This window comes from Aotus nancymaae, unplaced genomic scaffold, assembly GCF_030222135.1.
Source record: "Aotus nancymaae isolate 86718 unplaced genomic scaffold, 86718_ANA_hifiasm-v0.15.2.pri h1tg000003l, whole genome shotgun sequence".
NCBI lineage: Eukaryota > Metazoa > Chordata > Mammalia > Primates > Aotidae > Aotus > Aotus nancymaae.
The window spans coordinates 67,845,891-67,868,729 of record NW_026988414.1 but is presented as its reverse complement, the minus strand read 5'-3'; the positions used below and the strand labels follow the sequence as shown (position 1 = coordinate 67,868,729).

General features: G+C 38.3%; 1 protein-coding gene across 2 annotated transcripts in view; it reads right to left on the bottom strand.

Annotated features, from left to right (window-relative positions):
• Positions 1-22,182, bottom strand: part of GLCE (glucuronic acid epimerase) — a 97,013-nt gene extending 74,831 nt beyond the window's left edge. Inside the window, exon 1 of one of the 2 annotated variants that reach the window (XM_012451343.2) lies at positions 22,010-22,182. The gene's annotated coding sequence lies outside the window, so the exon portion shown is untranslated. Of the gene's footprint in view, positions 1-20,875; positions 20,894-22,009 lie in introns of those variants that run through there. The other variant, XM_012451344.3, reaches the window with a different exon arrangement.
• Between the last annotated feature and the right edge of the window lie 657 nt (positions 22,183-22,839).

Here is a 22,839-nt window from a genome sequence, read left to right as displayed (position 1 = left end):
GAACAAACTTTGGGAAAGAGATGGAACAAATCTATGCTTATTTTTTATATAAGATTTTTCTCTGATTTGGATATTCCTGAAAGACTTGGTGGGAGGTAGGGTTTATAAGGGAGGAGAGATGTCATTATTCCACATTGCATGCCCAGAGCCACAACTAAATTGAAGAAATGGCTGGAAAGCTGTAATAAAAATCATTATTAATGTTCAGGATCAGTATTAAGCCATGTCCTACTGATTTCAATCTTGGGGTTGATGTTCATTCTTATGAAATGAAAGAATATATAGAGAACGCCTATAAATTCTACATGATACTAATAGGAATATGACTACAAAGATATCAAGCTGGGATAAAACTTAAATTCTAAACTGCACTAGAGTTTCTGCTATTCTCTAACACCAACCAGTATACCTTTTGTGCCCCTGTTTATGGTGTTTCCTCTATTTAGGATATTCTTCACTGGTTTCACTAGTGAAAGTCATTCTTGCTCTAACTACAACTTGGCTCTTCATTATCAGCATTTCCCCTGAAGCTTTCTCAAGTGTTATGATTTTCCCTCCCAACTCCTCACACCACAAGGCTTGGAAGTGAGGTAGGTCCTCCTTGATCCTACTGACTTAAAAGAAGAAACAGAAGTAAAATTAATTTAGAGAATTTATTTGAGCCAAGTTTGAGACCTGCAGCCTAGGACACACTTCCAGTTGCCTTGGGAAGTGCTCCATTCAGCCTTTGCTACCAGCAGGTTTTCAAAGGCAAAGGGGGACAAGAAGCAAACAGATACATAATTGTTTGACAGGAATTCTCATTGGCTTACAGAAATAGCATTGATTAGTGATTGACTATATATTGTTGAACTATAGGGTATGAGTTACGGCATCTAGCACATGGCATTTTATGGCTACCTGGTGTCAGTCTACAGTCCACACAGCAAGTGGCTTCCAGAAGTAATTATTTCATTTCAATGCCTCTCTGGGCCTGATAATGGTGGCTCAATTCCTCAGATTAAAAGCTTCTATTCTTTCTCAATCCTGGTTGCCCATTCCAGACAATTCTTCCTCACTCTTCCCTAAAAACATCCAAACTGAAATCTCATCATCAGACTGTAACTATTCTTTATTGCAGTTATCTACCAAGCTCTCCACTTCATTTCTTGAAGATTTTAGCTGCTTGCTCATTACACCATCTCCAACATCATTATTGTCATAATGCTTGAGAATCCCATCATCCACACAAACAATCCTTTCCAAACCCTTGCTTGTCACTGTCTTGTTATCAGAAAGGAAGTTTTTGCCCTTCAATAAATCTAGGATCTTCCACTGATTCTACCCTCAACCCTATTTTATACTCATTCCCATAGTCAAACCTTAAACCTTCTCAATTTTAATAAATACAACCCTTCCAAATATGAGACAGGGTCTCATTCTGTCACCGAGGCTGGAAGGCAGGGGTGCAATCACAGCTCAATGGACTCAAGTGGTTCTCCCGCCTCACTCTCCTAAGTAGCTAGGACTACAGGCACGCACCACCACACCCAGCTAATTTTTGTATTTTTTGGTAGAGACAGGGTTTCACCATGTTGGCCAGGCTGGTCTCAAACTCCTGACCTTCAAATGATCTGCCTGCCTCAACCTCATAAAGTGCTAGGATTATAGGCATGAGTCACCACGCCCAGCCTCAAAATACCATTTTAAGCATCACACCCTGATACCAGCTCACTACCTCTAATATCCTAACTCCAACAATCTGCCAACCTAACAGACCTATAGTCCACTAATCTGAGGACCTCTGCACTTCCCTTTACCTTCCCCGTCGTCAATCCCCTTCTTACCCAAGCTAAATCCATATTCAATCATTTACTCACTTCCTTTGCATATACCCTTAACTACTTGTCTTCCTTCTGACTATATCAATCTTGCTTGGCTAAAGTTGGTACCAAGGCAATTTTCTGACTATTCTATGTTGACACCTATATAGCTGCATGTGGCTGGCTGGACTCTCATTTGCTCTCTCTCACACACACTTACACACACACACACACATACGATGTCTGATAACTGGTTTTTCTTTAAATTCATGACCAGGAGCCTCAAACGAGTCCATAATGTTGACTGACAATTATACCTTATTTTCTTGATTCATTCATTCTGCCACTCTCTTACATAACTATTTCATACATTTTGCTCCTCAATCTTCCATCACCTTCCCTCTCATCCTCACTTCTATCTGATGACCTTGTTTCCTTAATTTTACTAAAATACTAGAAGCAGTAAGAACTTTTACGAACTTAACCACATCTACCTAACTACATCTGTGCCCACATATTCTGATTTCTCTTTCATCACTAGCATGAACTATTTCTGCTCTACACAAAACCCAACCTTTTTACTTATTCACTAGATCTCCATTAACCACCACTACCTCTTCTCCCATCCATCAAATTTTCCATTTTTTTCTCAGCCTCCTACAAACACGTCAAAACAAAAACAAAAGACAAAAAATCTCTTGGAACATCTCCCACAAGTTACTATTCCACTTCTCTCCTTCCCTCTTTAGCAAAATTCCTCAGAAGAATGATTCTTTCTGCCTATCTCCAATTTCTCATTTCCCTTTCTCTTGAATCCATTCCAGTGAGTCTATTTCTCCACCATTCTATCAAACTGGCTCTTGTCAGAATCACTAATGAATTCCACATTGCAAACTAGAGTGATCAATTCAATTACCAGTTCTCCTCTTACTGGAACTATAAGCAGCATTTGACAGAGGTTCATTACTCCCTCCTCTTGAAACATTTTCTTCAATGGCTTCCAAGATTCCATGCACTCTTGCCTCAGTGATTTCTCCTTCGAAGTTTCCTTTGCCGGTTCCTCATTCCCCAACTTTAAATGTTGTAGTGCCTCAAATCTCAGTCCTGGGACCCTCACCTCTCTATGCTTACTCCTGTAGTGAAGTCATCTGATCTGATTTATTTAAATAGCATCTACTCATAATTCCCAAACTTAAATCTCTAGCCCATTACTTTCCTTCAAACTCTAGACTCAGATATTTAGCAGTCATCTCACTTAGATACCTAAGACGTGTCTCAAATTTACTTTGTCCAAGATCCAACTTCTCTCCTCCAAAATCCTCCATTATAGTTGTACCCATCACAGCAAATGGGTAACTAGCCTTCTAGGTGCTCAGGCCAAAAACTTTGTATCACCCTTAACCTCTGTGCCTCCCCCTTTTTTCTCTCCCCACTTCCCAGACCCTCAAATCCTATCGACTTCAAAATGTCAATTACTCACCACCTCCACTACTACCATTTTGGTCCAAGTCATCCCCTCTCACCTGCATTACTGCAACAGTTTCCTAAGTGGTTTCACTGCTTCTGCCCTTGTTTTCCTTCAGTTCTCAACAGTTGCCAGACTGACTCTTTGAAAGTCCAACCATGTCACTATTCTGTTCTAACCCATCCAATGTCTTTCTATATCACAGATCACTTAGTCTAAAAGCTGAAGTCCTTAAAATGGTCTAGAAGACCCTGCTTGACCTGGCATCAACACCGCCATCATTACCTTTCTGACTTCATTCTGCATTACCCAGTCCTTTACTCAACTCCAATGACAGGCTTCTTCAAATGTAAATACCTCCGGCGTGCTCCAGCCTCAGGGACTTGATATTTGCTATTGCCTGGGTCCTAGAATGCTTTGTATTTGTGTGCATATCTCATTCACTGAATGCCTCCATGTTATTTAAAAGTCACCTTATCAGTGAATTTTCTGGGCCATCCTTTAGAGAAATGTAACTCCTCTCACACCTCATTGCCTCTCCCTGCTTTATTTTTCCTCTTTACTACTTATCTTCTAACATGCTATACACTTACCTTTTTTCTTAATTGTGTCATCTAAAATGTATGTCTTATCAGGATAGGGATTTTTGTGTGTTTTGTTCACTGAAGTATTTACAGAGCCTAGAGCAGTTCCTGACATAAAATGGTCAAATATTTGATAAATGAATAAAATCATAGCTGGAGCTCCTTCAAGGATGACGCCAAGTTATCCACAGTATTAAGACTATACTAAAAGGGACCATTAAAAAAATCTTTCTCTCAACTTCTTATTTTATACATCTAGTTAGTAAGTGGTGTTTAACGCAGGATCAGAACTACAGCCAGTTCTCCTTATAACTATACTAATTCTTTCCACCAAGAGTTTTCTGATCCTTCTTTAATATTGGATCACTCATAACTCTCAAAGCAATAAATACGTTCTTTTGGCACTTGTTATGTTTTTGGTTTTGGGCATGTTATGTTCTTTTGGCACTTGTTACGTTAAATTCTTTTGGCACTTGTTATGTTTTTGGTTTTGAGACAGTCTCACTCTGTCACCCAGGCTGCAGTGCAATGGCTCAATCTCGACTCACTGCAACCTCCACCTCCTGGGCTCAAGTGATTCTTGTGCCTCAGCCTCCTGAGTAGCTGGGGCTACAAGCATGTACCACCACACCAGCTAATTTTTGTATTTTTAGTAGAGACATGGCTTCACCATGTTAGCCAGGCTGGTCTTGAACTCCTGGTCTCAAGTCATCTGCCCACCTTGGCTTCCCGAAGCACTGGGATTGCAGGCGTGAGCCACTGCACATGGCCATTTGTTTTGTTATTTATACTGGATTATTAGTATGTCTCTATTATCTCCCCATAAGACTATATGCTCTTTAAAGTCAGGGGTTAGATTGCCAGTGGTTAGGATGACAAAATATGACTATAAAGGGATAGCACAGGGGTTTCTGACGTGATGAAACATCTTTATTGTGATGGTCAAAACTACATGTGAAGAAACTGCAAACAATTACATACGTACAATGAGTTTTCGCCTAGAAAACTGGTGAAATCTGAATAAAGTCTGTGGATTGTACCAACATCAATTTCATATCTTTGACAGTGCACTAGGGTTATATAAGATGTTACCAGCAGGGTTTGAAATTGGTTGAAGGGTATGTAGCACCTGTCTGCACGAATTTTCCAACTTCCTGTGAATCTATAATTACATACCACAAATTTTTTCAATGTAATATTCTCTTGACAAGAAATAAATATTGAAGCAGTATAAAAGTGTACACAACCAAACCCAATCACAGACTTATTGAGATTTGATTTCCAGTCTCCTGGTCTCTTTTTTTAGTCCCTCTTCAGAAGCTACTATTCCCTTTCTTGTGTATCCTTCTAGAAAAGTCTATGCATTTTCAAGCAAAATGTGTTTATTAATTGTGCATATACATGTGTATTGACACCAACACATACACAACTTATTTATAGCAGTATCAGCAGCACACCATAAACACTGCTCTGCAACTTATTTACTTATTTTTTTTACCTAATATGTCTTAGAGGTTATGGAGAAGTGCTCCTTTTTAGTTGTTGTTGTTATGGTTATACGAACTGTGCACCTGCAGTCCCAGCTACTCTGGAGGCTGAGGCAGGAGAATTGCTTGAATCCAGGAGGTATAGGTTGCAGTGAACAGAGATCGTACCACTGCACTCCAGCCTGGGCAACAGAATAAGACCCTGTCTTAAAAACAAAAACGAAAATAAAAACTTCTACTGAAAACTACCAGACCACAAAAATTAACTCCCTTTAGGCTTTCATATGTGGTAATGCATATAATCACATCCCATGCCAAATAAAAAGTGGCTCTGGATTATCCATTTTTCATTATTTCAATTACTTGAGAGATATAGCACTAGTATATAATGCACATGTAGCTTCTAAAATCAAAGTGAATAGTGTTACATGACAAAGTACAATGTAAGATTTCCCAGCCAGTATACTCACCTCCCTAAGTTGTGATACGGTATTTTTCTACTCAAGGGTCCTAAGGTTATACTCAGCAAATTCACACATTTCCAGAGTGTCTTCAGAAATTTTGTTTTAAGTAATATAATAACTGGAAAATAGCAATTTACATTGCAGAGATGCTCCCAGATGAAGAAGCAGTGAAAGCCTATCATATAACAGGAAGTCATTAGCTTCATGAAGAAGGCAAACAGATCTCTGATATGGACCCAAACTTTCCCTGAGCAAAAGCCAATCAACAGAAAATATAACAATGCTACCTTGATTTTTAAACATGTTAAGTCTGGAATACCCACTGGGTATGACAAGTATTTTGTATGGGGAATGAAAAATATAGAAAATGAAGCTGATGACTATAATTTAATCAATGGCTCAATTAGATGTTATCACAGACATACTCCTCAAACAAATATTTTAAAATATATTCTATTTTATTCATTAAACTTTTTGGTATTCATACTAATGTAACAAAGTAAAAAGTATACCACTGAGGTACAGTAAGTACATTTACTATAATGTGTCTCCTGATTTTTATTTCTCATAACAAAATTTCATTTTGAAATAAGCACTTTAAAATTATTTGCCACTTTTGAGGGCTAATGACAAAGACATTGGCATATGCATTGAAAAACTACAAAAGGGAAACTCCAAAATTTAGGAGATAGTGATATTAAGAATGTGAGGATGATGAAAAATTCTTTTTCTTATTTTTCAATTTTAAAGTGGGTATATTATTATTTGTAAATTTTATAATACATCAGATGAAGACAAAAAATAAAGATCATGCCCATTCAAAAGTGAGCAAAGGACATGAACAGACACTTTACAAAAGAAGACATACATGAAGCCAACAAACATATGAAAAAATGCTCATCATCACTGGTCATCAGAGAAATGCGAATCAAAGCTACATTGAGATACCACCTCACACCAGTTAGAATGGCAATCATTAAAAAATCTGGAGACAACAGATGCTGGAGAGCATGTAGAGAAATAGGAACACTTTTACACTGTTGGTGGGAGTGTAAATTAGTTCAATCATTGTGGAAGACAGTGTGGCGATTCCTCAAGGATCTAGACATAGAAATTCCATTTGACCCAGCAATCCCATTACTGGGTATATATCCAAAGGATTATAAATCGTTCTACTATAAGGACACATGCACACGAATGTTCATTGCAGCACTGTTTACAATAGCAAAGACCTGAAACCAACCCAAATGCCCATCGATGATAGACTGGACAGGGAAAATGTGGCACATATACACCATGGAATACTATGCAGCCATAAAAAATGATGAGTTCGTGTCCTTTGTAGGGACATGGATGAACCTGGAAACCATCATTCTCAGCAAACTGACACAAGAACAGAAAATCAAACACCACATGTTCTCACTCATAGATGGGTGTTGAACTATGAGAACACATGGACCCAGGGAGGGGAGCATCACACACTGGGGTCTGTAGGGGGGAAATAGGGGAGGGAAAGCAGGGGGTGGGGAGTTGGGGAAAGATAGCATGGGGAGAAATGCCAGATATAGGTGATGGGGAGGAAGGCAGCACATCACACTGCCATGTGTGTACCTATGCAACAATCTTGCATGTTCTTCACATGTACCCCAAAACCTAAAATGCAATAAAAAAAAGATCATATTGCTGAAGAAAAAGGCAGAAACTAAACATGGAAATTCCACATAGGCTTTTTCCTGTGCTACTGTTTCAATATTAGCTAAAATTCAACAACTGAGTCTCTCAATTTTAATTTTATTAAATAGTTTTCAAGCCCCAGTAAAAGAGTCCTCAAGGGACTTATAATGCTGTTTTTTTAAAAACCTTACATATTATAAAGCAATTAGTAACAGTATATCATATAGTACTAATAAATTACCAAACTGTTAGAAAAGAAAGAAAATTATCAGTGTTAGATAGAGGAAACTGAAATGACTTTTAAAAATGGATCACGGGGAAGTCCTGAAAATTAGACTTTAGATGGGCTTAAAGAAAGAGTATTCTCAGGATAAAAACATATGAGGTCATGAAGGCCAAAAAAAGCTCTTGATTTGTACAAGGGATGACAGTGAATAAAACAGTTTATTATTCCATTTTGGATTTAAACAACTGAATTATTTAGAAATTAATAACCTTTGGTTTCTTTCTTTTTTGTTTTTTTTTTTTGTTTCCAAGAAATAGTTTCACTCTTGTCATCCAGGCTGAAGTGCACTGGTGTGATCTCGGCTCACTGCAACCTCCACCTCCTGGGCTCAAGTGATTCTGCGGCCTTAGCCTCCTGAGTAGTTGGGATTACAGACGTCTGCCACCAAGCCCAGCTAATTTTTGTATTTTTAGTAGAGACAGGGTTTCACCATGTTGGCCAGGTTGGTCTCACAGGTGTCTGCCCACCTCGGCCTCCCAAAGTGCTGAGATTACAGGCATGAGTGGTTTCAGTTTTTGGCATTAACTTTTTTTAAGATACACAGAAGAGAAATCACAAGCATTTGAATTTAATGATACTTAGGCCATCATCTTTAAAAGCAACTTCAAATAGTTATTTGTAAATTTTAGAAATGTGACATTTCTAAAACAAGACTAAAATCTTATTTCCTTTGGAATTGTGAATAAACATTTTTAAAATCATCTAAGGCCAGGAGCAGTGGCTAATGCCTGTAATCCCATCACTTTGAGAGGCCAAGGCGGGCAGATCACTTTGAGCTCAGGAGTTGAAGACTAGCCTGGGCAACATGGCAAAACTCCATCTCTACAAAAATACAAAAATTAGCTGGGTGTGGTGGCACGCACTACTGTAGTCCCAGCTACCTGGGAGGCTAAAGCTGGAGGATCATTTGAGTCCAGGAAGCAGAGGTTGCAGTGAGCCAAGATCATACCACTTCATGACAGCCTGGGTGACAGAGTGAGACCCTGTCTCAAAAATAATAAATTATTTCATATTTTAATTTCAGATTTTGATTATCAGGAAGGTATCCTTTTCCCTAATACATCTGATATTATATGAAGCCATAAGTATTATGAATAAGTGTGAATAAGTGGCCAAGAAGAAGTTTTGCCAATTGGAATTACAACCAATGAAGAAAATGTTTGAAAGGTTGGAATTGGAAAAGTCCTTAGAGGATAGTTTGATTAAACCCTACTCAATCTATGCTTAAGTGCCTCAGTAAATGAATGTTTACTCTGTTCAAATTGTCTCCAGCCTGAGCAACAGAGCAAGACCCATCTCTTAAAAAAAATAAAAAGGCTTCTTTATTATGAAGCAATATTTTCCTTCCTCTAACTTTCATTCATTGTTCCTAGTTCCATCCTCTAGACTGCAATGCAAAAGGTATGCTTAATCCTTCTTCCATTTGCCATCCCTTCATGTTTCACAGAATCCCAGATTTCCAAATAGATGGAAAAACATTCCATGCTCATGGTTAGGAATAATCAATATCATGAAAATGGCCATACTGCCCAAAGTAATTTATAGATTCAATGCTATTCCCACCATGCTACCAATGACTTTCTTCACAGAATTGGAAAAAAATCACCTTAAACTTCATATGGAACAAAAACAGAGCCCGCATAGCCAAGACAATCCTAAGCAAAATAAGCAAAGCTGGAGGCATCACACTACCTGACTTCAAACTATATTATAAGGCTACTGTAATCAAAACAGCATGGTACTGGTACCAAAACAGAGATATAGACCAATGGAACAGAACAGAGGCCTCAGAAAGAATGCCACACAACTACAACCATCTGATCTTTGACAAACCTGACAAAAATAAGCAATGGGGAAAGGATTTCCTATCTAATAAATGGTGTTGGGAAAACTGGCTTGCCATATGCAGAAAGCTGAAACTGGATCCCTTCCTTACACATTATACAAAAATTAACTCTAGATGGATTAAAGATTTAAACATGAGGCCTAACACCATAAAAACTCTAGAAGAAAACCTAAGCAATACCATTTAGGACATAGGCATGGGCAAGGACTTCATGACCAAAACACCAAAAGCAATGGCAACAAAAGCCAAAATAGACAAATGGAATCTAACTAAACTTAAGAGCTTCTGCACAGCAAAAGAAACTATCAATAGAGTGAACTGGCAATCAACAGAATGGGAAAAAATTTTGGCAATCTACCCATCTGACAAAGGGCTAACATCCAGAATCTACAGAGAACTTAAACAAATTTATAAGAAAAAAATAACCCCATCAAAAAGTGGGCAAAGGATATGAACAGACACTTTTCAAACAAAGGCATTTATGCAGCCAACAAACATATGAGAAAAAGCTCATCATCACTGGTCATTAGAGAAATGCAAATCAAAACCACATGGAGATACCATCTTATGCCAGTTAGAATGGCAATCATTAAAAAATCAGGAGACAACTGATGCTGGAGAGGATGTGGAGAAATAGGAACCCTTTTACACTGTTGGTGGGACTGTAAATTAATTTAACCACTGTGGAAGACTGTGGCAATCCCTCAAGGATCTAGAAATAGAAATATCATTTGACCCAGCAATCCCATTACTCGGTATATACCCAAAGGATTATAAATCATTCTATTATAAAGACACATCCACACTTATGTTTACTGCGGCACTGTTCACAATAGCAAAGACTTGGAACCAACCCAAATGCCCATCAATGATAGACTAGATAAAGAAAATGTGGCACATTTACACTATGGAATACTACGCAGCCATAAAAAAGGATGAGTTCATGTCCTTTACAGGGACACAGATGAAACTGGAAACCATTATTCTAAGCAAACTGACACAAAAACAGAAAATCAAACACTGCATGTTCTCACTCATAAGTGGGTGTCAAACAATGAGAACACACGAACACAGGGAGGGGAACATCACAGACCAGAGTCTGGGGGTTGAGGAATTGGAGAAGGATAGCATTAGGGGAAATACCTAATGTAGATGATGAGGCAATGGATGCAGCAAACCAGCACCATGGCACATGTATAACTATGTAACAAATCTGCACGATCTCCCGTAATAAATCTGCATGATCTGCACATGTACCCCAGAACTTAAAGAATAAGAAAAAAATAAAAATAAAATAAAATAAAAAATAAAAAAATAAATCCCAGATTTGAGTCAGGAAGAACATTAAAGATCATCCAATTACCAATTCAAAAAGTATTATCATATACCCCAAATCTACTTTCTTCCATGCTAAAAAACCTCAAATGTTTCAATTACTTTGCAACTACCTGTTTCAAGACACTGCTTCATTCTGATTACTCTCCTCTCACTATATTGTTTATCAATGCCTACCTTAAAATGTGGCAAATAGAACAGAACTAAGCTAGATGCTGAGTCGAAAAGAATAATCAACTGTTTTGGACAATATGCTTCAAAATAATGTAGCTTAAGCAGGTGTTAGCTTTTGGGATAGTTATAATAAGCCACTGACTCACCGACTACAGACAAATAAGGAGACACACCCAACCACACACCTATGCTTAAAACAAACACACATCTACTGCTATTAGCCCTCCAAGTTTCCCACCTTGTATTTATACAGACTTCTGAAAAAAAAAAAATCATTTATAGGCCTGTCTTTATCAAATATCTACACAACAAATATAAAATCTTATAACACATTTCATAACAAATATTTTCTTAATACAGTCTGTCATTCTATTAGAAATAAGGCAGTAAGAGCGAGTGAAGATCCTGATTCTGTACATATACCAGCATTCCCTCACAATTTTGAGTAACTGATAAAAATCTTAAATAGGACATGATAGCTTCTTGAGGCACACCACTAAGAATGTACTGCAGTTTAATTTTAATATGAGCCCAGTAATCATCAAGCTCCGGATATGGCCATGTAATCAATTACAAATCCACCTATCTATGTAACTATTCAGACCACATTTTCCATCTAGTCTAAAAAGATATCAAAAGAGGATGTCAAATGCTATATGCATAATATATACATATATATTGTATGTTCCTCTCCTCATCTGTAAAACAACAACTTAATGAGACAATCTATGTAAAAGCATTTAATCCAGTGCCCAGCACATAATTTAAAATCCAATAAATGTAGTAATAATTCTATATACACCATGGCCAAAATATCTTCTGATATACCTACTATTAATAAATATCTTCTGATATACCTACTATTAATAGTTTACTTATCCTATAAGAAAAGAAGTGAAGCTAGGTGTTATGACTTGTTCTTTGTGAACCCATGATGGCTCCTAGTGATCAGTGCCTTCTTTTGTAAGTACCAACAACACATGTGTTCAATAATCTGTTTAAGAATTTGTTCAAGGAATGACACCAAGCTCATCAGTCTATTATTATTTGTAAACTCTACTTGTTTTCCCATCTTGTACATATTTCAGCAGCCAAAATACTCTTTTATACATAGTAGGTCTTAAAAAAAAAAAAAGGTTAACTGAATTACCTTTTAAAAAAATCAGTATGAATTTCTTACTTTTGATCAATATGACATGACTACATAAGACGTTAACATTAGAGAATGCTGACTGAAGGGTAGATGCCATATGGAAATTTTCTGTACTATCTTTGCAATTCTCCTATAAAGATATAACTATTTCAAAATTGAACATTTTTTAAAAATCAAGATGATCTCTTCCCTCTGACAAATTGTTTCTTCAAATTGCCCAAATATTACCAACCACAATTTGGTATAAATTCTTTCAGCAGCCCTTAAGAGTTTTATACTCTAACCTTAGTAGGAGACATGAATTCCAGTAAACAGGAATTCTTATAATACCCCTAACTTATCCTTGGTTACATCAATGAGTTAGTATTCAGTAAACAATAGTCATCCCCAAATTTTAGTTTTTGAAATAAGGGCCTTAAAAAGAATCTATCCCAAAAGTAAATATCTTTTCCATAAACCATTAAAACCCTGCAGAATCCAATTAAAATTTTTGACTCTTGTTGCTCAAACTATTTATTTAACAGTGACATTCAAGTCAAGCTCAAAAATATTTTCTGTATGAGACAAATTACTACTATATATTATCATGAAAATGTCTTAAAATATTTTAAAAATATGTTTATACTGAGGCTGACGGGTTTTTAAATTAGGTGAATAAAAGTTTAAGAAAATGAAGAATTTTATTTGCAATTATTCAAGCTCAAATTTTCACTGTTCAACAGTAGTCATAGGAATTCTGCTAAAACTATAACTGTCAAGCAAATAAATCCTAAAATGCTTAAATAAAGTATCTTTCCCCTAAATGTCCTCCTAAATACCTTTAAACAGCTTTAGTACATTTAAAGAGTTGCTTTCAGGTATCATCTGTCTAATTTTCAAAAACTTGGCTTTTCACTTTGGAATAGTACTACAGAATCATCACTATAAACAGAAGTGCTACTGTCAAAGAACTGATCCAATAATAAGGAGAGCCGCCAGACCCTGCTTTTCTTCCTCCTGGGCCAGTAGCCAGCTACCAATCATAGCTAGAACCTTTCTAATTTTTAGTACACAAAATGGTACACAATGCCACATCTAAACCAGACAGTATTTTAATGAATAGTTTTTCCATAATTCATCTAATGTTTTGGCACATATATACACATACTACACACATATATGCACATATACTTACATATTATATATACATACATTTATACACATAACATATACACACATTTATACACATATACATATATATCCATAGTCTATAATATCTTTAGAAGTATACATTAAAAAACTGGTAACAATGGCTGCCTCTGGGACAACTGTTTCTGTCTCTGAATTTTATATGTTTTTATAATAACTATTCAAAATTTATTAAAAGGAAAAACTACAATAAAGAACATTAATTGTAGTTAAAATATCTTTTGCCTTACAAGACAATGTCTGAGGCATTCTTTTAAAAATCGTTTTATTATAAATATTTGAACATCGAATTGTTTTTAAAACAATTTAGAATGTTTCAATTTCACTTACAATCAAAGAAATACAAATTAAAATAAGATATTTTGCTTATCAAATTCCAAAAGTTGTTTTATAACTAATGTTCCATATTGGCATATAAATTAGCAACTTTCTAAAAAGCAATATGGCAATATCTAATTTTTTATAAGGTCTTACCTTTTGACTGTATGTTTTTATTCCTATTCTTTAAACAAATCTGGTATGGAGAAAGACTATGTACTAAGACTTTCATCAATGTTATTAGCACAAAGAAAAAATTATTTTAATACATCTGAAATAACCTTAAAAAATTAGTTAATAATTCATCTTTAATCATTTAATGATCATCTCTCACGTGATAAGAACCATGTGAGCATAAGAATTACGTGTATATATATGTATATATATGTAGATATATTTTATTATATATTTAAATGAAATGCTTTGCCAAATAATGAATTTTTATGCCCACCAAAACACATGTACAAAATTGTTTATGGTAGCTTTGCTTCTAAGAACTAAAAACTGGAAACAGCCCAAATGTCTGTCAACAGTAGAAGAGACAAATAGATACTTATACAATGAAATAATACAGAACAATGAAAAAGAATAACTACTACTAACTCAAAAACCATGGATCTCACAGATGTAATGTTCAACACAGGAACTTAGACATAAAAGAATGATTTTATTCCACTTATATGAAGCTCAGGAATAAGCACAATTAATCTATAGTGATGAGGATCAGGAAAGTGGTAACTTTTGTTAAGCATTGACTAAGAAGAGGAGGGAAGATTCTAAGATCCTGGAAATATTCTCTATCCTGATCTGATTGTTGGTTACATGTAATTCATTGAGCTGTACAATTATGATTTGTGTACTTTATTGTATATTTTTTTTCTTTGAGTCCTATCAGTTTTTTTAAAAAATGGAATGGATGGGCCAAGTGTAGTAGCTCACGCCTGTAATCTCCGCACTTTGGGAGGCTGAGGTGGTCAGATCATCCAAGGTCAAGAGTTCAAGACTAGCCTAACCAACACGGAGAAACTCCATCTCTACTAAAAATACAAAACTAGCTGGGCATGGTGGAACATGCCTGTAATCCCAGCTACTCGAGAGCTTGAGGCAGGAGAATCGTTTGAACCTGGGAGGCGGAGGTTGCAGTGAGCCAAGATCAAGCCATTGCACTCCAGCCTGGGCAACAAGTGCAAAACTCAGTATCAAAGAGAAAAAAAATGGAACGGATGGAATGGAAAGTTCCTCTTTCTCCATGCCTGCCAGCAAGAAAGAAAGAAAGAAAAGAAGAGAGGGTTAGATCAAATGGTCTTTTAAAGTTTCACTGTCTTATTAATTTAACAAAAATTTGAGAACCTACTTTGTAAAAGATACTGCTCTGTATGTTGAGGATATAGCATTGACTAAAATGGGTAAAAATCCCTATCCTGGAGGGTCTTACATTTTTTCATTTTTCATTTAATTTAACTTACTTTTGAGCCAGGGTCTCACTATCTTGTCCAGGCTGCTCTCAAACTCCCGGGCTTAAGCAATCCTCCAACCTCACCCTCCCAGGTAGGTGGGACTACAGGCATGCACCACCATGTCTGGCTCTTACATTTTTTTTAGTAAGGGTAGAAAGACAATAAAAATTTAGAATATGCTGGATAGTGAAAAACACAAAAAATAAACAAAGCAGGCAAGAAGGATAGAAAGAGTATGTGTGGAAGAGACATTGTCGTTTTGAACAAGGTAACCAGTAAAGTCCTCAGCTAAAGAATGATACTTTAATTAAGACCTAAAGGAAGTGAGGGAGGAAGACATTCAGATATCTGAAAGAACATGTTACAGACCTTATGAAACAGTGAGGAGGGTGACTGAAGGAAAGTGAGCAAGGGTAACATTAGCAAAAGCTGAAATTAAAGACAACAATAACAAAAACTTTTCCCAAGTGTTTTTCTCCTTCCACATCATTCGAAACCTTCATTTAAAGAATTAAGTAGAAATTTTTCTATATAGACATTTCTGTAACCACTAACCTAGCCCACATTTATCTAATCTTCTGAGCTGCTAAAGCTGTATTACTCTTGGTATCTTTATATACTACCTTGCAATTAGATCTATACTGCCTCCTCCTCCCAAACAGACCAAGCTTCTTCAGGGCAGTGACTAGACTTTATGCATTTCTGTATTCCTATTAGGTGGCCCATAGTTGGCACTTAAAAGATAACTGGCAAGGCTGATGCTCTAACAATCCAGCAGGCATAAGATCAGTCAACTGTGGACAAATTTTTAAAAAGAAAAAGTGGGAGGAAAGAGACCAAGATTAGGGAACCATGTGAGTAAAGGCTCTGCCATGTCTCCATGTGTCATGATCCAAAGTCAGGATTTTCTCTGATCCATGTCCTTAAGGCTCTCAGAGCCTCAGCATCACTTTTCTAAAAAGCCATTCTAGGCTTCTTTTTTCCCTTGGGGGTAAAATCAGGCATCTGGTATCCCTTTCAGTTTTATAACACCAGTGTTCACAACCAGCTTAACAAAGAAAATCTTATAGACCAACTAGTCATGTGATCTTGAGCACGCCATGCCACCACTCTTGCATATGTGTTTCCTCATATGCTAAAGGAAGGAGTTGGATTAAATGGTCTCTAAAGTCCAATCAATCTCAAATTGTCTACTTTAGCTTTTTTGTAAGAACTGAATGGATAAACCATACAACCTACTTCTTCAATTTACAAAATGAAGTAAATATCTGTTAATAATTTTAAACACTGAATAAGCAGTCATATTCAGAAAGCAGTGTAGTAGAAAAAGCATAGAGTCTAGAGTCAGTCAGACCTAGATTAGTCATAGTCTGCATCTTACTAGACAATGACACTGAGCAAGTTATTAAATGTTCAGGATTTGTTTTGAAAAGTAAAGTCAATGTATGTAAAGCAATTATTAAAGCCTATATAAAAACCTGCACACATCAGCTACTATCATTTTCCAAGTACAAAGCAGCCCAGGTGAAATATCTACCTAATAATGATATTCAAGATTTAAAATACCCAAACTAGTTAATATCTCTCCTAGCAATTTTGGAGATAAGGATTAGTAGTTGCCTCAAAATTCCACAAGACTTTTCTGCAAGTTTAACAAAGTAACCCTCACCTCTTAAAGTGCTAGAAATCTTATTTCTTAAACACAAAAGCTAAGAACTGCCATTCTCATATCAGTTTGTGGTCATGGGGCAAGATAATAAGATACTTTAGAAACCCCCAAATTTTAGGAAAACAGGACAAGATTGAGATTTGAGTTTAACTCATTGACATTATGAACATATCAATCTTGGTATTTAGAGTTCAAACATGTAATGATAGCCAATTATGTATAAATAAGCAACAGGAATTCAAAAAGTAGTAAGACAAATATAAACCTGCCTTTGAGTCCAAGAGGAAAGAGAGACATAATTACAACACATTAGTAAACACAATAGAATGAATGAACATGATACAGTGAGTAAGTAACACCTAGGGTTGGGAAGAGGAAGGACCAGAAGACTTAAAGGGCAGACAGTAAAGAAAGAAAAAAAGAAAAAATGGTAATTAAAAAAAAAAAAAAAGGCAGACAGTGCTTATGTTGTATCTTGAAAAATTAGTAGACTCCGCCAGCAAGACAATAGAAGGAAAAGCATTCTCAACAGTGGAGAGAACATATGTGAAGGCTCTGAGTCAGGAAACAGCATGGCTCATTCAGTAAACTGCTCGTATTAGTACAGGTGGAACTTGAGATTTATGGTGGAGGAAATGCATAAGATGAGCCAGATGATGAAAGGCCTTGTAATGATAGAGAGTTGAGGCTGATAAAAGTACGAGCTTTAAGAAAGAAGGGTGGGGGGTGGGGAGAGAGAACATCAGGAAGAGAAGAATAGCTAACGGATGCTGGGCTTAATACCTGGGTGATGGGATGATCTGTGCAGTAAACCACCATGGCACATATTTACCTGTTTAACAAACCTACCCATTCTGCACATGTACCCCTGAACTTAAAAGCTGAAATATAAATAAGTGATGATAAAATAAGCAAAGATAAAAAAGCGACTTGCACTTTAGAAAAATCACCTTGGCAGTAGTGTAAGGATGGATTAAAGGGGGTCAAGTCTGGAGACAACCACTAGAGACCTCATTCCATATCCAGAGTTAAATAAGGACATATTATCATATAGATAATCTACTATAGAACCAGGGACCAGAACTAAAAATAATAATGCTTTAACAGATAAAGCTAAATTATACAAAGAAAATCATCTACCTACATGAATCTATATTCTGGAATTAAATACTTGCCATGTATCTTTAAAAAGAAGAGCCTTCTAAAATTAGGTATAATATGTAAAAATTACATGGAACTATTTGTATCCTGAGAACTAGCTACTCTTAAGGTATCTCTTCCTTTTTGTACATATAATACTGCAGACCTGCAACATAAAAACTCTATGTATAGATGTGTGTGTGTATATATATCCTTATACATATTTTATGTATTATACATATTATATTCATATGTAACATATGCATATAAAGTTTAACATACATATGTTATATATGTATATATGATTAAAACAAAAATATATATATCTAATGTATGTATGTATAATTCATATATGTAAATATGAAAACTGGAGCCCTGAAAGACTAAGGAATTATCCAAGGACACACCATGAGAAGCACAGTGTTCCTTTCTAGAAACTGCTTTAGTATATCACATTTATGATTCTAGAACTCTGAATGATAATTCAAAAGACACTTTGACACTTTGGCACTGTCATTTTCAGCAGTGTAATAACGAAACTATAAAACTATTTTTATGGTTTGTATGCTTCACAAGCAAAATGTATCTATTAGATGTGTATATGTTTGACAAAAAGAAACTTCCTGAAGCCTGTACCACAATAAGAATACCTATTCCCCCACCCTATTCTCTTCTAGGAATCTAAAGATTTCCTTTTCCCAACTCAGGAAACAATTAAATTTGATAAAAGAAAGTCCTAAAGTTAATTTATCTTTACATAACTAAATATCCAACAACCTTAAAATGTTTTAACATTTTCCTTAGGTCTATGTCTTTTCTTATTTTGTAGTGCCACCACCCAACCCTGCACCCCCTTATAATTTTTAGATACTTGAAATACCCTTTTCCTTTATTAGTATACACAGGTGGAAGTAGCAACATTGACAAAAGCCCTATAAATACTGTATATTTCACCAATTTGCATAGTGACTGAAATGTTTTAATTTAGGGGCTTCTATAACTTGTACTTAAAAGTAATGTCTGTTCATTGAAATAGATTCAAGTAATATAAAACTATAAAACTAAACCACTCTCTTCTATTCCTCTGCAGCTCCCTCCTGAAGAATCATCCACACATGGTTAAGTCTGATGTGTATCCTTATAGACTTTTATATGCTTACACAGCACAAGCATCTACAAACAGTCAACATATATTTAACACCTAAAACTCTACTGATCATTTCTTCTTTAATAATTCAGAAGGCACTTAGCCATTTTGCTTGGTTTCTGATGATCACAACAGATATCAATTGTATTATCATTCAGGGATTATTAAAAAAAAGAAGAGCTGAATCTCAACTATCCTGTGTATTTCTTCCTTAGCAGCATCACAATTTTTAACTGTATGTATTTGTTGTCTTCCTCTCTCTGTTGACTTAGAAAGTCACATGACAGCTTTAATCAGTGTACCTCCAAAGCTGTGACACCTAGCAAATAATCAAATATTTGTTGACATATCAGTCAATGCCTTACTTATAAATCATGAAAGCTGCTTTTTAAAAAAAGTTCCTGAAACCTGCTTAATTTGTTCTTTTTCTCCCAAAAATAGTCAGGAAAAATAAGATCTGCTTAAGGATTTGGGGGCTGTCATTCCAACCGAAAATCTGCTCAAGCAATCAGTTGTGACAGCTGTAAAAAGTCAACCAAGTTATTTTGGTCTGAATAACAACAACAACAAAACTTATGTTAGTCCCTTCAAAGTATTAAATATTGCTGTGTGAGATTCCTTTGTTTTTCAAAATGACGTAAAATTCCAAAATTAAGTACATTATCCCTAATCTGTCAGATCAGAAGAAATGACATCTTTTTAAAAAGTGTGTCTAAGAGGACTGGCACGTTGACTCATGCCTATAAATCCCAGCACTTTGGGAGGCTGAGGCTGGAAGATCACTTGAGGCAGGAGTTCAAGACCAGCCTGGGCAACAGCACAAGACCTGGTCTTTAATTAACTGAATAAATAAATAAAATTAGTCATGCATATGCCATGTTAATTCCAGCTACCCCACTGGGGGTGGGGGTGGGAAGCTGAACTGGGAGGGCTGCCTGAGCTCCGGAGGTCAAGGCTGCAGTGAGCCATGACAGCGATGTTACAATCCAGCCTGGGAGGCAGAACCAGTCCCTGTTTCAAAACAAACAAACCAAAAAACAAGAAGAAAAAAAAACTGACACGAAGAAAAACTAAAGCAGGCAAAATTATTTGCTTTGGTATACTCAGATTTGTCTGTTAACCCCAGATTACACATTTACAGAATAGCTCTGTATACGGACTTCACTGCCTGCCACATTAAATTTCATATACAGGCCTCTGTGATAGAGTATCTAACCAAAAGAAATGTCAGGCAAACCCACAGGCTTTCTGATCTATACAATTTTTTTTTAACCAATACACATAAATACATATCATTTCATTTAAATCTCGACTAAGCCTGCGCTAGTTACCAAAACCTCTGTAATATCCAAGGCTAAATACACTTTTACAATACAATAAAACTGCTAAGCAAGATTCTCTTAAAGACCTCGATTAACCATCCTTACAGGTCACAGAAAACGCTTTTGCAGAGCTCTAGCTTTGAGATTTAAAATTCCACTGTTTTCTGGAAGTTGAATTCGAAGTTAACCCTGTTGACAAATGCTTTTCAAAGGACAGAAAGACGCCAGACAGAACACGCTTTCCAGCACTATCTGACTGCCTAACACTCACTCAGGCAAGACTTCAGAACAGATCTAATAATGCAGGATCAGCAAGGCAGACCACCACTTAGGAAAAGCAAGCCAAAATCAAAGTCTTCCCTACCCTCAACAGATTCCAGTTGCTCAGGAACTGTATCCACGCTCAACCTGCGGACACTGGCCTCTTAAAGAACCTGCAGACCAAATGCCCACCTAAGGTGCTGCCACTCTAGCTCCCTGCGCTCCAGCGAGACCAGCGTGGGCCCGCAGGGATCCCGGGGCAGAGAAAAGAAAACTGCAGAACAAACGCACTGCTTCTTCAACTAGGCAACAACACCGATCAATCCTCCAACTAAGCACTGAGTAAATCTCATCCAGAGAGAAGGAGACCTGAACAAAAACGTTTCAGGATGTTGCCCAGCCGCAGACTGGGCGGGCTCGCGGTGGCACTAAAGCCCTCGCCCGCCCACAGTGGACCCAGTGCCCACTGAGCCGCGCCCACCCCGAGAGATCGCCCGGGGACCAGATAACTCGCCCGGTCGCCTCCAAAAGACTGGAGACCATGCCAAGTTACCACCCCGCTCTGGGCAAAGCAGAAACCCCGGTACAGACGCCGGTCGCCGCCGTACACCCTCAGCCCCCAACAACCCCCGAAGGCGGCCCCGGCCCCCGTGGAGCGGATACATAGCTCTCGGAGACACCGATGAACAGACTCCTCTCCCCAGAGCCCGGACACCCCGCTTCTTCATCCCAGCAATGCGAAACTGACGCCCATGTCCGCTCCAAGAACCCCCAAGACCCTAACGGTCTGCCTCCAGAGGCAAGGTTTACACCGGTGTAAACCTTGCTAAACTGCATTCTCTGCCCCCAAAGAGCTCCTTGTCCCGGAACCCCGCTACACCGCCTCAAAGAAGCTCAAGACCCTAATAAACCTCCCTCAACGTCAAAGACCCGGGACCCCGTGTGCCGCCACCCACCCCCACCTCAAGCCGGAAGAGCCCGCAGGACCCCTGATAAATTGCCCCCTCACCTCGGGAGCTCCGGCACCCGCTAACACCGCCCTTGGGCGCCCGCGCCCGGATCCCACTGCACCGCCCTCTCGCCCCCCGTACTCCTAAACACCGCCAATCCTCGCGCCCACCAGGCAGCGCCGCGCAGCCCCCGGAGCCGCCCCCGTCAGGAGCCCGCCTGCCCCGGCTGCTCCGTGTCCCCGCTCCCCGACCACTCCACAGCCGAGACGCGCTCCGGGCTTTCTAACCTGAGCAGCGTCGGAGGGCGAGCAGACCAGGGAGCCCTGAGAAAGAGAAGGAGACAGCAGGGAACGGACGGCTCAGGCCTGCGGTGCTGCAGCTCCAGCCTCTCAGCTAGGAAGCGCTTGTGTGAGGAAAGCCCTCCCGCTCCGCGCCACGGAGACCGAGCCACCGCCGTGCCCGCAGCTCTTCCCGCGAGATCCCAGCCACGGCGAGGGGCGGGGCCACGGCAGAGGGCGGGGGCGGCAGCGGCAGCTGCTCGAGTGACAGTTCTGGCAGCCTGTCGGCGGCGGGACGGGAGGCAGGCCTCGGAGTCTACTAAGACCAATTGCAAAAGAAGAAAGGTGATTCGCCCCCGCCCCTTCTCCGCCCCTTCTTAATAAACTGAGCAAAGGCCGTAGTGACCCGAAGTAGTAGGAGGCAGTGGACGTTGGCTGCTGGGTATCTGGAATGAAGTGCTTGGTTTGTGTGTGGTCCAGCTAGGCCGCCGTAGATACACCTGGTTTGGGGAAGAGGCTGGTCTTCACACCGGTGTAAACCGAGGCGCGGTTACCCTTGGTTACAGCGTTGTCTGAAGTGCACAGGGGGTTCCCATCTTCCGGGTTGAAGGCCCACTCACTCCAGTTACCCGCGTCTAAACCTCCGTTTAATTCCTTTCCCCGATTTTGGCCTCTCCTCCCTCTCCACCTCAAACAGGGCACCATTGTTAAGATGCCCATGTTTTTCAAACCCCAACCCGGGACATCTGGTCTCACAAAGGACTAGTCTGATGACTGCATTTATTTCTACTTACAGCCTTCCAGAAGAGTAAAAAGTAAATCTCGAGTTACCAACATAA